Genomic DNA, 15,045 nt, shown 5'->3' on the forward strand with positions numbered 1-15,045 from the left:
GCACACATTATCCAACTTCCGGCTTGGTGCTAAACAACTTCCGGAGGATTGACAACCCAAATTACCAGTCTCTCATTGACTTGGGAGAGTACAGTCACGTGACCTGTCCTCGAAGGCCTTGGAGACGGTGATCTGGCGACACAGAATTTATTCCCTTTGACTGGACTATTTACAAATGTATCCCATGCTGCCAAACATTTCTTATATAAATCCATAAATCCCTGATGTGTAAATGCAAAAGACAGCCATGATATTCTGAAAAGTAGGTCTTGGAATTTGTATTGACGTACCGTGGAACCTTATGAAGCAATGTTGAGAGTCGCCCCTGTGCTAGAACGAGGCAAACATATTGCTCAAAGCTTTTGCAACGAAACGTTGCTATAATGTGTTCTTTTATTACCAATCATTAGTGTATATTGACGACTTCTAAAAAAAGTCTGGTTTCCACATAGTTTATCCTTATTAAGAATACGCATCATTTCCAAATTGTTATGTTTGTCATTTCTCGCTGTATAACCGCTATTTTAAGAATGATGTATATGCCATGTCTATGATGTCATTAGCCAACTAAAAAGGGTTGTATTAAATGTGTTAATGAACGTTCATTTTAGAAGAGGGTGGTGAGTGAGGCATGCTGTTTAACACCATCGTGAACAATATTAAGCTAAAACCCTGCTTATCTGTTATATTTCAAGGCTTAACCAAACCAGTGGTCGAAAGTGTGAGCATGGATGCACTTCCGATTGCCACGATACACCATCAGCCAGGTGATGATGAGAGTGGTATCACGTATCAAGTTTATCCCACATCCAAGTACCGTTCACACGCTGCATCTACTGCGACATCCGATCCCCATTTAAGTGTCATCAGTGACTGAGTGAGTGAGTTGGGTTTAACGCCACTTTGAGCAGTATTCAGTTATATCAAGGCGTGTCAGCTTAATGTGGGAGGAAAGCCCGAAGTGATGCTGGGCCCCGGCGTTTACGACATTGGTGAAACCCACGAGCACGGATATGGTGCTGACAAACCTCGAAACAAAATCGGGGCGAACCGGGCTTCGAACCCACGATCATAGGTTTCAGGGAACGCAACCCTGTACAGCGAATTGCGGCGCCTTAGACGACTGGGCCACTCATGCCTCGTCTTCTCACCAGAGTTAGCTGGGGGCTTTTTTGCTGTTTGGTGGAGACGTGAAAAGAGCAATATATCTTTGTAAGTTGCAGCTTAAGTAGAATCAGCTCTATCATATAGCAGTACACTCGTGGGGAAGCTGTGTGAGAGCATACAACCCCAGCAAGCTATGATTGGCGTACGGAGTGACTAAATGGTACCGGGTGGTCAGGCTCGGTGACTTGGTTGATTGCATGTCATACAATTGAGGACATGGATGCTCATGATGTCAATCGCCAGTCCAGACTCGATTATATACTGGATATTTATAATATTGCGAAAATGTTGCTAGGTGCGGCGTTAAGCAACAAACAAACCCATATGGCGATATGCAAAAAGATCCCTTGGTTCAATATGAACTATCCTATGATAACGAGAACAGACTGTGCTATTTTTCAACGAACTAGATAACATGTACACTGATGGTGATTAGACTGGGGAGATAACACTGTACAGGTCACCACCGTGTTGACAGACTGCAGACTGCTGTTCAACGCTAGTTTACCCAGTAACCTTGGCTCTCGTAGAATGCCCTTATAGAGATTCAGCACTGAACACATTAGCATAGTAACCAGTTGACAATTCTACATGGGAAAACTCACTCACGCGTGTACCATGCTGTGTTAAAGGCACATGGACCTCATCTATCGTTCTTCACTTTCGTTGACTAACGTCAAGGTGTGTATCATATTAATCATATTTGAGATTTTTTAAACTAAACAGTTAAGATTTAATTTATAGTGTAATACCTTGTAAAAAGGATTCGCAAAAGATAAATGGTAATGCAAATAAGTATTTGAAGGAAAGAATAAAATCGAAACTAATTTAACAAGAACGAATTTAACATCCCATATTGTTTTTTCCTTGCAGCTAATCTGACAGCACAGCTTTAACACTGCATAAACTACTGCCCTGCATTTGCATTGATTTCTTCCAATTTCAACCTCAATTCACCGATGAAAGACCCACATATGTGGTATTTTGGTCACCCTTTGCACTTTCTTTATACATAAAACACATACAGCGCCACCAATAATGGTACACAGTTTGGAAGTCATATTCTATTTCAGGGTCTGGAGAAGATCCCCTATTATTCTTAGCACATACTACATGTGCAGTATAACAGAACAGGAATAAGTATTGCCTACATACACACACTGGTTTCTCAATGTAAGTAAAGGTCCATATGTACGATCAATGATGCGCTAAAAAAATACAAGAACAATAGAGCATGGACCGGTCTCGTGTCGAACCAGTGACACGATTGGCTGTGAGGTCTCAGAGTGGGGGTTTTAGGGTGAGGGTTTCAGAGTGAGGGTTTCAGAGTGAGGGTTTCAGGGCTAGGGTTTTAGAGTGAGGGTTTCAGGGTGAGGATTTCAGGATGAGGGTTTCAGAGTGAGGGTTTCAGAGTGAGGGTTTCAGGGTGAAGGTTTCCGAGTGAGGTGTCAGAGTGAGGGTTTCAGAGTGAGAGTTTCAGAGTGACGGTTTCAGAGTGACGGTTTCAGAATGAGGGTTTCCGAGTGAGGGTTTCCGAGTTAGGGTTTCCGAGTGAGGGTTTCAGAGTGAGGGTTTACAGAGTGAGGGTTTCAGAATGAGGGTTTCAGAATGGGGGTTTCAGGGTGAATGTTTCATAGTAAGGATTTCCGAGTGAGGTTTTCCGAGTGAGGGTTTCAGATTGCGGGTTTACAGAGTGTGGTGTCAGAGAGACGGTTTCAGAGTGAGGGTCTCAGACTGAGGGTTTCAGAGTGAGGGTTTCAGACTGAGGGTTTCAGATTGCGGGTTTACAGAGTGTGGTGTCAGAGAGACGGTTTCAGAGTGAGGGTCTCAGAGTGAGGGTTTCAGATTGAGGGTTTCAGAGTAGGGTGTCAGAGAGAGGGTTCCAGAATGAGGGTTTCAGAGTGAGGGGTCCAGAATGAGGGTTTCAGAGTAAGGGTTTCAAAGTGAGGGTTTAAGATTGCGGGTTTACAGAGTGAGGTGTCAGAGAGAGGGTTTCAGAGTGAGGGTCTCACAGTGAGAGTTTCAGATTGAGGGTTTCAAAGTGAGGTGTCAGAGAGAGGGTTTCAGGATGAGGGTTGCAGAGTGTATAAAAGGATCTTGAACAAGAGAACAGAACGCAATATCATAACTCTTTCAGGCAAAACAAATTTATTTATTTTAACCATTGCGAAAATCAATGGTTTTAGGTCTAGATTGATGAACCAAGGCATTATTTGAGCATATTCTTGAAGTTTTATAAATTGTGGAATTATGACTACCCATAAGTAACTGTTCCCAGGTTCTGCAGGGAGATGTTATCCGACGCAAACATAGTATTCACATTACCGTGTTCGGGTCAGACAGGGCGTATTGTGTCCTAGGGTTTCATTAACTGATCAACAGATTGACAGCCTGTATAGAAGGGGGACGATATCACGGCTGATTGTGTTGGAGCTGGCACAGACAGGCGTCTGTCTACTGTCTACTGTCTCTGTCTACTGTCTCTGACACCTTCAAACACCCTTCTACAAAAACATACAATGAATGTTAATACAAATACTGATCTTCTCTCTCCTGCTGTTTCTCTGCACACACACCCCTCTCTCTCTCTCTCTCTCTGTCTCTCTCTCTCTCTCTCTCTCTCTCTCTTTCTGTGTTTTCAGAGCTCTTTTAAGCTTCCGTTTTCGGTTTCTAAAAGTCATGCCACTTCCAATAGCTTCGAATAGAAACCCCTCTCTTAAAAACGCTCCATCCTTAGAGTCACTCGTTCTTTTCGAAATTCCTTCTCTTTCAAACTCCTGGGTTTTGAACCCATTCCGTTTGTAACTAGTATACCTCTTCAAACACGTCCGTCATATACGTTTTAATTTGCCTTATGTCAGCCCCACCATCAACACCAATCCCACCCCCACCACCACCCCACCCCACCCCACCCCGACCCACCCCACCCCCATCCCGCCATACACACACATATTTCTTTGACGTATATAAAAACTGCACTGCAATCTTTCTTTGTTCCGATAATGTTATATAATTAACTGATACACATCGTGGGATACCCTTGATCTGTTTTGTTTCCATAGGCAATTTTACGCGTGGATTCCCAACGTTGTATTCATGATAATATGGATGTTAATATACGAACAACCTTACAAAGAGGTTTCATTTGGGATGAAATTAATCCAACGAAATACTGTTATTACCCTCAATTTCCACCGTGACGTGTTGTAAGATAACACATGGCAAGTGATGTGTGTCAAGGAGATAGCACACACAGAAACACAGCATTAATAAACCCCGGACACGCGTGTAAGGGCTTGTGATACACTAAATTGACAATATTGTGTTTACAGATTCCAACTGTTAACTACACAATAAATAAATATATACGATATACGAAAATTGGATCGAAAGAGATCCATATTGTCAATAAAACACAATTAATAAATTGCCATCTGATTACTTGCAGCCATATTAAACATGGTAAAACTGCATTAAAGCACCTGTTTCGGCGTATGTGTCTCTAAGTGCGGTTGAAATGTATTTCACAGTTCTAGAAATTTCCAGAGTAGAGGTAGAGGTATTCAAATTTGATTTGAAACATTTGCTGTGCATGTTGTTGAACATATCCATTGTATCGTATCCATTGACTGTTTTTAAAAATATACTGGTAATACAAAATAAACAGATAAAAAGCATACTTTTTATAAAGTGACAACCTTAGTATATGAATATATATATGTACATAGTTCTCCCTGTAAATTCATATATAGTTATGATAATAATGCGAATAGAATTATTCAGAACCCTTTTCTAGAAAAAGAATCTCACATTCCGACTACAACAGTAAATTAGTGTTATACTGGCACTCCATGAGAACTTTCAGAGTCATTTTGTGTGTACTTTAACAATGTAATAAGGAATAAACATCTTCATATCTCGAATACCTCAATAACTCGATTAACCTAGTATTGCTTGAAGAGTTATTTATATATATATTAAAGCAAGTATAATGTATGTTTCAAATTGGTTTGTTCATATTCAAAATTTTGAACAGTAATTAAGCTGATGATAGGTTCGGTAGTTTGCATCGCTTCAGCAGATCCTAGAGATTGTGACCCATCTGGCACACGACATCCGATGACATCATTGTAAACATAAGACCACGTGTTTTGTGGCTTTAGCCATTCAAATATAACACGCTGATATGAAATGGCCATCGCATGTGTAACAAGCTTTGAACGCTTCTGAAGACAACACGCGCGAAGGACATGATCAAGGCGGCAGAGCTTTTACAAGACGGAATTGCTTGTTTGTCTCCTGGCTGTCTTTCCTATCTTTCTCAATGCTCTTAGCATGCACATGTTACAGATATATCCCCACTGCCAGAGCATGTATGCATTAATGCATCATGTGCTGGTGGTAAAACAGTTCTGGTCATACTTGAGATATCAGTATTGTTTCATATCATATCAGAACATGAATGATTTCATGAGTCGACCTACGGATGTCAGCTTCTTTATTCTTCCAATGCCATGTTTCTGTTCATATGATAGTACCCTGATCAAGCAATTATATGAAGATTTAAAAAAGGTATCACGTTATACATAAATAACACAGAAGTGTAGCTGTGCGGTCTTCACTACATCGTTTTAGGAGATTTCATACAAAGGTTGCGAAGAAACAATGTAAATAAACACACTTGTTTATATTTTAAAGTTGATATTTATATTTTCAGTAAATGTAAGACCAGTTGAAAGTCTTCAATATCTTCTTTAATACAATCGCTCAAAATGATCAAATTATACCTAATTTCGAGTAAAAGCATGTTGCCATATATTGTTCTATCAGTTTAAACGTACCAAACTGTGAATTCAGGACGCTCCCATATCATTAACACGTGCCTGTCCGATACCATCTACAGTAATAACTTAGAGGGAAGCATAAAGTCATTATCAAACACTTTATCTGGCAACATCTCATACAAATAACACACGGGTTCTGATAGGATTCAGCACTAAACAAATATTAGTTTAGTGTATAAATGAACGAGTCCCAGGGTCCTTCCCACGTTCGATGTAAAACGGTGTTAATAGCGGGGTCGCATGCTTCAGTAAGGGATATTAGTTGATAGTATCCTTCATAAAACTAATATTTGTAAATGAGAATATTTTATATGATATTTATTACAAATATGAAGGTCTAAGTAGCTGTGGGTTAGCTACAGGGCGTCACTTAATGAGGGGGGTAAATGTGCAGATATACAGAACAATATGTTCATGATGATATTTCCTTGTTCGTTTACTACTGGATTGAAAGAGTAAAATACCGATGGATATCTCCTTATACAAACTTATAACCGAAATAGTGTTTCACACAGTCAGTGCAAATTAAATATATATCAGCTTGATTTAATTAACATGTAACATTTTTGTGACTTTTATGATATTTAAAGTATTAAACATACTTTAAATATCATCATTGTTTTGTTTCGGTGTGGAATGTTTAGGATATTTCGAAATATAAATACTGTTTACTTTTTCTCTTATTTTTTAGGGACACATCTCTGTGTCTCTAAAGATGCTTAGAGAATTTTATATGACATATTTTATTTAATAAAAATTAACTCGCATCTACAAACAGTCATAGTTTCTATCAAGCTTGACACGCGCTGGTGATCATAGTGTTGGAACAAGACGTGATATAAATTCCTGATTGGTATTTAGATCTGTGTCTGTTTACACCGTCCTGGCAATTATGATCTGTCTGTTCCCATCATATTTTCCCTGCCAAACATCCCGATAGTGTAGATGGTTGTTTTTTGTTATGTATGGTCATATTTTATTCAACATGTCTCCCTTACATGCAAATGGTCTTTCACCAGAATTGTGACATGTTATAACATATGTTCGATGAATACATGTTTACATTGTATTGTTATTCATTTAACGACCTTTTAATTATAGCATGTATTATTTACGCAATATATATAATATCAATCATAATATATTCTTTTAATTGTCTTTAAACCAAGTTAAACCGAAATATGCAGTTTTCTCATGTGCTTAACATACCCAATAGTGTTACTCCGCACAGAAAACCCTTCTACCCCACCAACCTTGTATATTTTTATGTTACCCAACATGCGTGTTCTTTTGGAATCTTAGGGCGATAATTCAGTGTTAATATCTGGAGAAATGTTTGCTGCACATAAGTTCAATGCTACACAAAGCAAATATACTCTGTAGAGAAAGGTCTATATTTTTCGACCAATAAAGTTGTTACATTATATAGATATCAAACAGCAGTAATACATTGTATATTTATTATAAACATGAGATAATCATAAATGTGTGTTAAAATGAATAGCTTCTCATATTTTGATGTACGATCGTATAATTCCGCTATACATATTTTACACTAGTCGTGCGTTATGTCTATATAATGTTATTAATGCATACTATATTTTTTAAATGACAATATTATATCAAACTATTTGAAAAACATTTTCCATATTAAAGAAGCGAAAAATGTGTCAATGGGTAGTTCGTGTGTGTGTGTGTGTGTGTGTGTTACTGCGTGTGTGTGTGTGTGTGTTACTGCGTGTGTGTGTGTGTGTGTGTGTGTGTGTGTGTGTGTGTGTGTGTGTGTGTGTGTGTGTGTGTGTGTGTGTGTTACTGCGTGTATTACTGCGTGTTATTGTTAGATGTAAATAAAAACGAAAAATCTGTCAATGTTCATACGACAACACTGCTAGAAGCAGAGTTGATTGTACGATTCCGACTATACCATGAGCATGTGTTTTTGAATCCCCATCAAATAGTGATGACACCAGGTATTCGCAAAAAGGTGAGCGTATCCTGTCCCAACGCTGGTACCGCCTCAAACACATGCAAAGGCAAGTCGACTATTCACCTTAAAACACGGGAACATTTGGTACAAGTCAAGATAGGGAATTGTATCTGACATCATTTTTGTCACTGATGCGTCAGATTTGGGAATGTCCTCGACACGTCTACCATAAAACCTTTTGAAATCTTTCCTGAGGCCTTAAAACACTTATATGTTGCTGTTAGCAATGTAAATCCTTGGACTTACATCCCCACATTTCATTTATCTACAATCATTGATACTGTCTCACATCATTTAATGAGTCGGATGAAGAGACCATATTTCAACTACCATGCAAAGATGGTAAAAACTGTGTTCCATGCCATAAATGTAGTTATTCCTTCGTCTATGTAATATAACAACGATGCCATAGAACATTTTAATTATCAAGCAAATAACACGTTTTGCATAAGAACACCTTCGTGGATCGTTCAATGATATTATAATTTGGTTGTTAAAAGGTAATATTATGTATAATGCTATTGTTCAGTATGTTGAAATAACATATTTATTCTCATATGTTTGTATGGTTTAGGATTTCGTTAAGATTGTCTTCTCAAACCAAGCACATTCATGAAAATTGTTTTATTTTTTACAGGTATACAAAGTAAATGAATTAAGACATAAGTGGAATATATTCCTTTACGTATTTTATTGTTGACACTGATAACAGATCTACAGATTCTTCCTTTTAAGAGACATATCTTACATAGTTTATAATATAGTTACCACTGATTCCTATCACATACGTACAGTGTGGTGTTTACTTACTGCGTACACCATGTAAATACGAAGTACATGCCAAATGTCAATAACAATTACCAAACATTAAACGTTCTATTGAATATTTTTAACTACCGAAATCTAAATTCTTTTTTTATAAGATAAGTTGCACGTCCATATGCAATGGAAAAGATATGTTATCATGTTATTACTTTTAATAAACTAAATCGCTCCTGTCATTTAAGATACACGTATATAAGCATAAATATATATACTGTCACCCTTTCAGATGCCTTCAGAAAATAAGGAACGTTAGTTGCTGATAACACAGCGAAATTATTTTTGCTGCTTTGCGAAAGTAGGTTGACCTATGCATGATATTTACAAGCTATAAGGCCAAAATAGAAAGAAACTCAGAGTAAGATATATGAATAAAGAACAGAAATTTAAATGTGTATTGTTTTCTACATTCTGTGTACTTCACATTAATACAGAATTATTAAGGTAAATAGCTAAATTTCACAAGTGTACACTAAAACATACACTTCCATGTGTGTAGATGCATTGTCACGATGATGACGTTAAAAGTATGCATTTTGGATTCGGATATGATAGAACTATTGTGTTATAAAACATTGACCTACCTGTGCTTATTTGATAAAATCCCAGGCTATGACAAAGACATGGAGATATAATCCGAGGTTTCAGTACAAACGCCAGTGTAGATATCTGAACCACATGTCATCCAAACTCCGTGATAATAGTGTTTAGAGTGTCCAACTCTCGCAACTTGCCAGTGTTGCATCTTCATCCCAGTCCGCTCTCATTGGACGAGGCGGGACCGCAGTAGGCGTGGCTAGCTTTGATCGACGGCGCACATCTCTACCTGGGATGAAATCGCGACGACACGTGATTGTATTACGTCATTCCCATGGTAGAGAAGGAATGAAGCGTGTGGTTCTGTAACTGCCCTGTGTTTGGCACGATACACTTGATAACGGTACATGCAGGCTCGACAAAAGCAGGGCGTAAATGCACGTGAACGAGAAATGAAACACGAACTATCGTAGTACATAACTACAATGTATTCATTAAAATGGCTTCGGAATGAATTAAAACATGCCCACAATTATTATAATAGTTAAAAACTATATGTGTATTTTCACCTTGTCTGTGTTTAGCTTAAGATTAATTATTATGATTCGGCCGTGAGTATAAAAAACAGAAACTAATTGATACACGTAAAGAAATATTTGATCAATCCTTACTTACAATCCTATCTTACAATCCTAAACAGTTTGTATCCTTGAAAAGCAAATAATAACAATATAAATAATGATAGTATGGTTTAAAAAATATATACAAACGACATTAAAACACAACAACCAATCATGTTCTCAAGGTGTCATCAACACGAACGGCAGCGCTATAGTGGGGAGCGGGAGAGAAATCAGTGCGGACAAGCCTTTGTTCTGTGTACTGAGATTGAGCGTTGCTCATTTGGAGCCGGATCGATGCTGCATTGTTGTCAGATTGTATTGTGGCCGTAGCACCCGCCGTCGTCAACGTCCCTAACACCATGCGCAGGGACCGGGATCTTAGCTAGCGTCATCTTCGGTCGGCAACTTCAAGTAGCTATTGCACTTTGTGTGTCGACATATATGTAAAGATTCATTTTCCCGCTGATGAAGTAAGATTCAAGTGCAGATGTGAAGAACAGGTATATATATATATATAACTGACATACGTATAAACAATCAAAACCTATCGACCTCGGGATGATTTTCACCAACACATCATGTTGTCAATTGTAGAAGGCATTTTAAAAGTTAATTGCGTGTCGTAGCGTTGGTGCTTTACGAATATGAATTATAGAATAATAATGGATATCGGGAATACTTTGTACGATTGGGTATTAAATAAGCATATAGTTTATACTGTTATGCGTACTGGTAGTATTAGACAATATTTGAACGTTTTCATTATATCAGGGTGTAATATTTGACAACTTCTTTATCCATAGAAACGGTGTCATATATTCATTATTCTAAATGTCAATCAAAGACGTGAAATAGTTGACGCACAGTACGTGATCAGTTTGTTATTGTTTATAGGTGTACTGTTCCAATATCGTGCTATGCTTTAACATTAGTTTCTTACCTTGATTACATATAAAGAAAACGATAAATATTAGCTATTATCATATGTGCTTGTCATGTGAAGAGGGGCCCACGTATGCACTTTACACTTAGCTCATTGAAAGGTCTATATGGGATAAACCAAATGTGTTATGTTGGAGTGACAACATTTGGTGGGAAATTTCCAGTTGACCATTCCCCACGTTACAAACAAAAGCGACAAAACCCTTTCTACGGCCACACACACAATATCTGCTCAAAGCACAGTCCATTGTACGAGTCCGACTACCATGAGTGTTTATGATCACTACCAAATAGTGATGAGACCAGGGCCCACTTGCACAAAGCGATCTTAGCGCTAAGACTGTTGTAAGCCAATGTTAAAGTATGGGAATTATGATCATCTTAGCGCTAAGATCGCTTTGTGCAAGTGGGCCCAGGTGTTAGCGAAAAGATGAGCGTATCCTTCACCACCAGTGGCCAGTCTTTCCCTATATGAATTACAATCGTCAAATAGACTAATGCGAGAAGTCAATAGCTACTTCTTTTGCATCCATGTCTATCCACTATCCACTATCCATAAATGGTTTGCGTTTACTTGAAATGTCTAATTTTCCAATCTGTAACACGCTAATGCGTATAGTGCCTCACACTAATCGTTTCACTCTGAAATAACAACACCAAAGAAATATATGTATCTCGGTCACATTTTACACAGTCTAGAGAAATAGGGAGCATAATTACTTCAACACAGTGCAAACTGGCTTTCATATATTAGCAGTATTTCATAAGTGTCCGCTCAAGTTGTTGACAACGTACTATATAAATATGGTAACTTGCATAATTATAATTTATGGAAAGTATATGTAATTATATGAAGCATGGACATATAATGTTTGAATCAGAACAGAACGAAAGCGTTTGCTTTCTTTCTAAATTTTAAAAGCCATAAGTACAAAACAATTCTGAACATCTGTAATAAACAAAACCACAAATAATTGGATGAAGAAAAGTAGTTAAATGTAACTTAATATGGAAACTGTTTACAAATAAACAAAGAAGCCATTAAAACTCTGAAAATAAAACGTAGGTAAAAGAGTGGGATTCAATAACTCGTTTTACAAATTAACATACAAACTGAAAGAGTGTAAAAAAATATCCATAATGTGTAACACTACCCTATTTTATTTATTATCATAAATTAATACATGATAATGAATAATTATATATATATATTACTTATTGAAGAAATCAATCTTATTATATCTTATTTAATATGTAAGTATATGAGTCAGCCAATGTTAATTTTCCTTCGATTTTAGATTTAAATGTAATAAATTGTTCCGCGTCAAAGAAGTTGGAAATACCATAAAATGTTTTCCTCAGCTGAAGAGTATCCTCTCAAACCTGTCAAAGAGAAATATGTCCAAGAGATTAAGAATATTCCAGAGCTGTGGAACACATGAACTGGCAGGTACCACGATTGATCAGCGTTAATGGTGCCAAGGTGAGCTAACATGCGCTAACCTGCTTGTACTGTTATACATAGATGAATACACAGCCTGATATATTCCTCCCACCTCTAATCCAGACTTGTCAACACCGATGTTCCCGTATTTAACTGTTAAGTGGTCTTAAGACAGCTAAAGGATAATGGTTGAGCTAGCTTTGATTATTTTAACAGTTTACCAAACAACCCATTCTCTTCAAAGACATTTTCGTCGCCCCTGCTAAAGAATAGAGGATTTTCCGACACTCGAAATAGTGACAATGAATCCAAGCTTTGCCGAAATACCAGATGATTCCACTAGCTAGCGTTCTTGGAATACAATTAAATGTATAGCAAAGGAACACTGCTTTTCTTGCAGGGACGTACGTATATTCCGTAATGAATTGGACGTACGATTTCGTCGGATTGTTTAAAAAAAGTTCCGCGTTTTAGAGTTTGATGTTTGAAAACAAAACATTTACCAGAAACGATTGAGGCCTATGATGTTTTAAATGTCGGTCAAATATATTTATTTGCTGATACATCTCTTAGGATCAAACTGATAGAGTTATGGTGTACGTTCTCATAATTATGCAAATGAAATTGACAAAATTCAACGTTTTATCATGAATGTCTTTGTTACAGTTAAATATGAATGTTTTTGGTTATGAAAACTGTTTTCTGCATTTCTTAATATTTTGTAATAACATATGTTCGCATGTTAATAAATTATAATCTGTTAAACTTTCAGGTGTTGCATTTGTTTTCTAAAACAAATCATATCAAAATCAGATACAGGTTACTTTCAAACACGTTTCATATTGTAAAACAAAATTATGATAGTAAATTTATAGAGCGCATCTCATCCAAATAGTCCCCGCTGAAGACCACTCGTCTCTGTTCAAGATCGCTCATGACTTCAAAACGTCAGAGAATAAATTTCAAACTTTTGTAATGTGAATTTATTTATTGCAGTTTCAGGAAAGATATGACAGTAATTTTAGCCTTAAATTAAGTACAAACCTCTTTCAGATTCAGTGTTGTAAAAATACAATATCATCAAAAGAAAGCCTACCCTTTCCTGCCTATCTGACAGAAGGCCGGATATCAGGCATCGTTTCTATGCTTAAATGATAAATTTGACATTTCTCCCCTCTTTTTGAAAGCATATCATTTGTTGATGTTTATTCAGAAAACCGAGTCCTCCAGTATAACATTGTCTATGACAAAGCGTCTACATTGCACAAACTCCACGAGTTCCTGGCTTTATCCACTTGACAAAGCGTCAGGTTATTTGGCTGAAATATTAACAAACGAATTGCCCTCTGTTACTTTAAACAATCCCACTCACAGGGATATACAGATGGACGGCACATGTCCGGACGATAGCACAAATGACCTGGATATCATTGTATTTCCAGTATGTCATATAAGCGGTTTAACATTGGTACTCGGTGCACCTAAATACGAGGCGCACGGATCCAATCGACATTTTAAGTCTTTAACTTTTTTCAGTGAACTCATGATAATTCACGTATTTTGTTCATTATTATCCATTACATATTCTGAAATGAACCTCAAAATTACAAAGAGCAGTATTGGACTAAATACCTAGTCTTTGATAACTGGGATTTTGACTTTACAACTTCGTGTCTATTCATATTTGTTTTCTCTACGCGGCTCCTTACAAGGGTTTAGAACATCCATTAAATAGTATCACACCACCGACTTAATAGTATTTAGCATATGGGGCTTAGTATGATATCCAACTCGTGTAGAGATTAAGAACTCAGAGTGCTCAAGAGTGAGTGAGTTGTGTTTAACGCCGCTTTTAACAGTATTCCAGTTATATCATGGCGTGTCAGCTTAACTTGGGAGGAAAGCCAGACGTGATGCAGGTCTCAGACGTTTATCACTTCGGTGAAACCCACGAGCACGGGTATGGGGTTGACAAACCTAGAAACATAATTGGGGGGGCGAACCGGGATTCGAACCCACAATCATAGGTTTCTGGCATACCCAAGGGACGCAACTCTGCACAGCGAATCGCGGCGCCTTAGACGACTGGGCCACCCGTGCCCCCGAGTGCTCAAGAAGAACAAATAAGACGTCATACTTAGATTAAGTTGGTATGAAGAATAACGTTCACAAATGACAATTACCCTTGACAGAAATATTGCTCTCTTATTCTCTCTCTTGCCTGCCTCTCCTCTATTCTCTTATCCTTACTCCCATTTTCTCGCTCCTACCATCTATTACCCTGTCGTTCATCGTTCCTGCTCTCTGTTCCTCTCTATCCTTATCCTCTCTCCTACTCTTTAATCTCCCTCGAACTCCTCTCTCTCTCTCTCTCTCTCGCTCTCTCTGTCTGTCCGCCTCTCTCTTCCTCTCTCCCACTCTCTAATCTCCCCACACTGTTATACTCTCTTTCTTCCCCCCCCCCTCTCTCTCTCTCTCTCTCACTCTCTCTCTCTCTCTCCATCGCCTGTGTAACCGTCAACAACCCAATTTTCAGTTTCTTACAAAACCAGACAAAGCACCATGATTTATTATTGTTTGCAAGTGCTTTACATTGATGCCACACATATGCATGCCGATATAAGCCAAACACTGACCGATGCTTCAGTACAATATTGTATTTATAGGTAAATGAAATCA

The 15,045-nt window shown here is 37.7% G+C and overlaps 1 protein-coding gene across 1 annotated transcript in view; it reads right to left on the reverse strand.

The window, feature by feature from the left end:
* LOC139463986 (ETS translocation variant 1-like) overlaps positions 1-9,508 on the reverse strand; it is an 80,556-nt gene extending 71,048 nt beyond the window's left edge. Inside the window, exon 1 of the mRNA XM_071245464.1 lies at positions 9,405-9,508. The gene's annotated coding sequence lies outside the window, so the exon portion shown is untranslated. The remainder of the gene's footprint in view (positions 1-9,404) is intronic.
* Positions 9,509-15,045: the final 5,537 nt, after the last annotated feature.

This window comes from Haliotis cracherodii, unplaced genomic scaffold (genome assembly GCF_022045235.1).
Source record: "Haliotis cracherodii isolate W230 unplaced genomic scaffold, xgHalCrac1.p SCAF_16, whole genome shotgun sequence".
Taxonomy (NCBI): Eukaryota; Metazoa; Mollusca; class Gastropoda; order Lepetellida; family Haliotidae; genus Haliotis; species Haliotis cracherodii.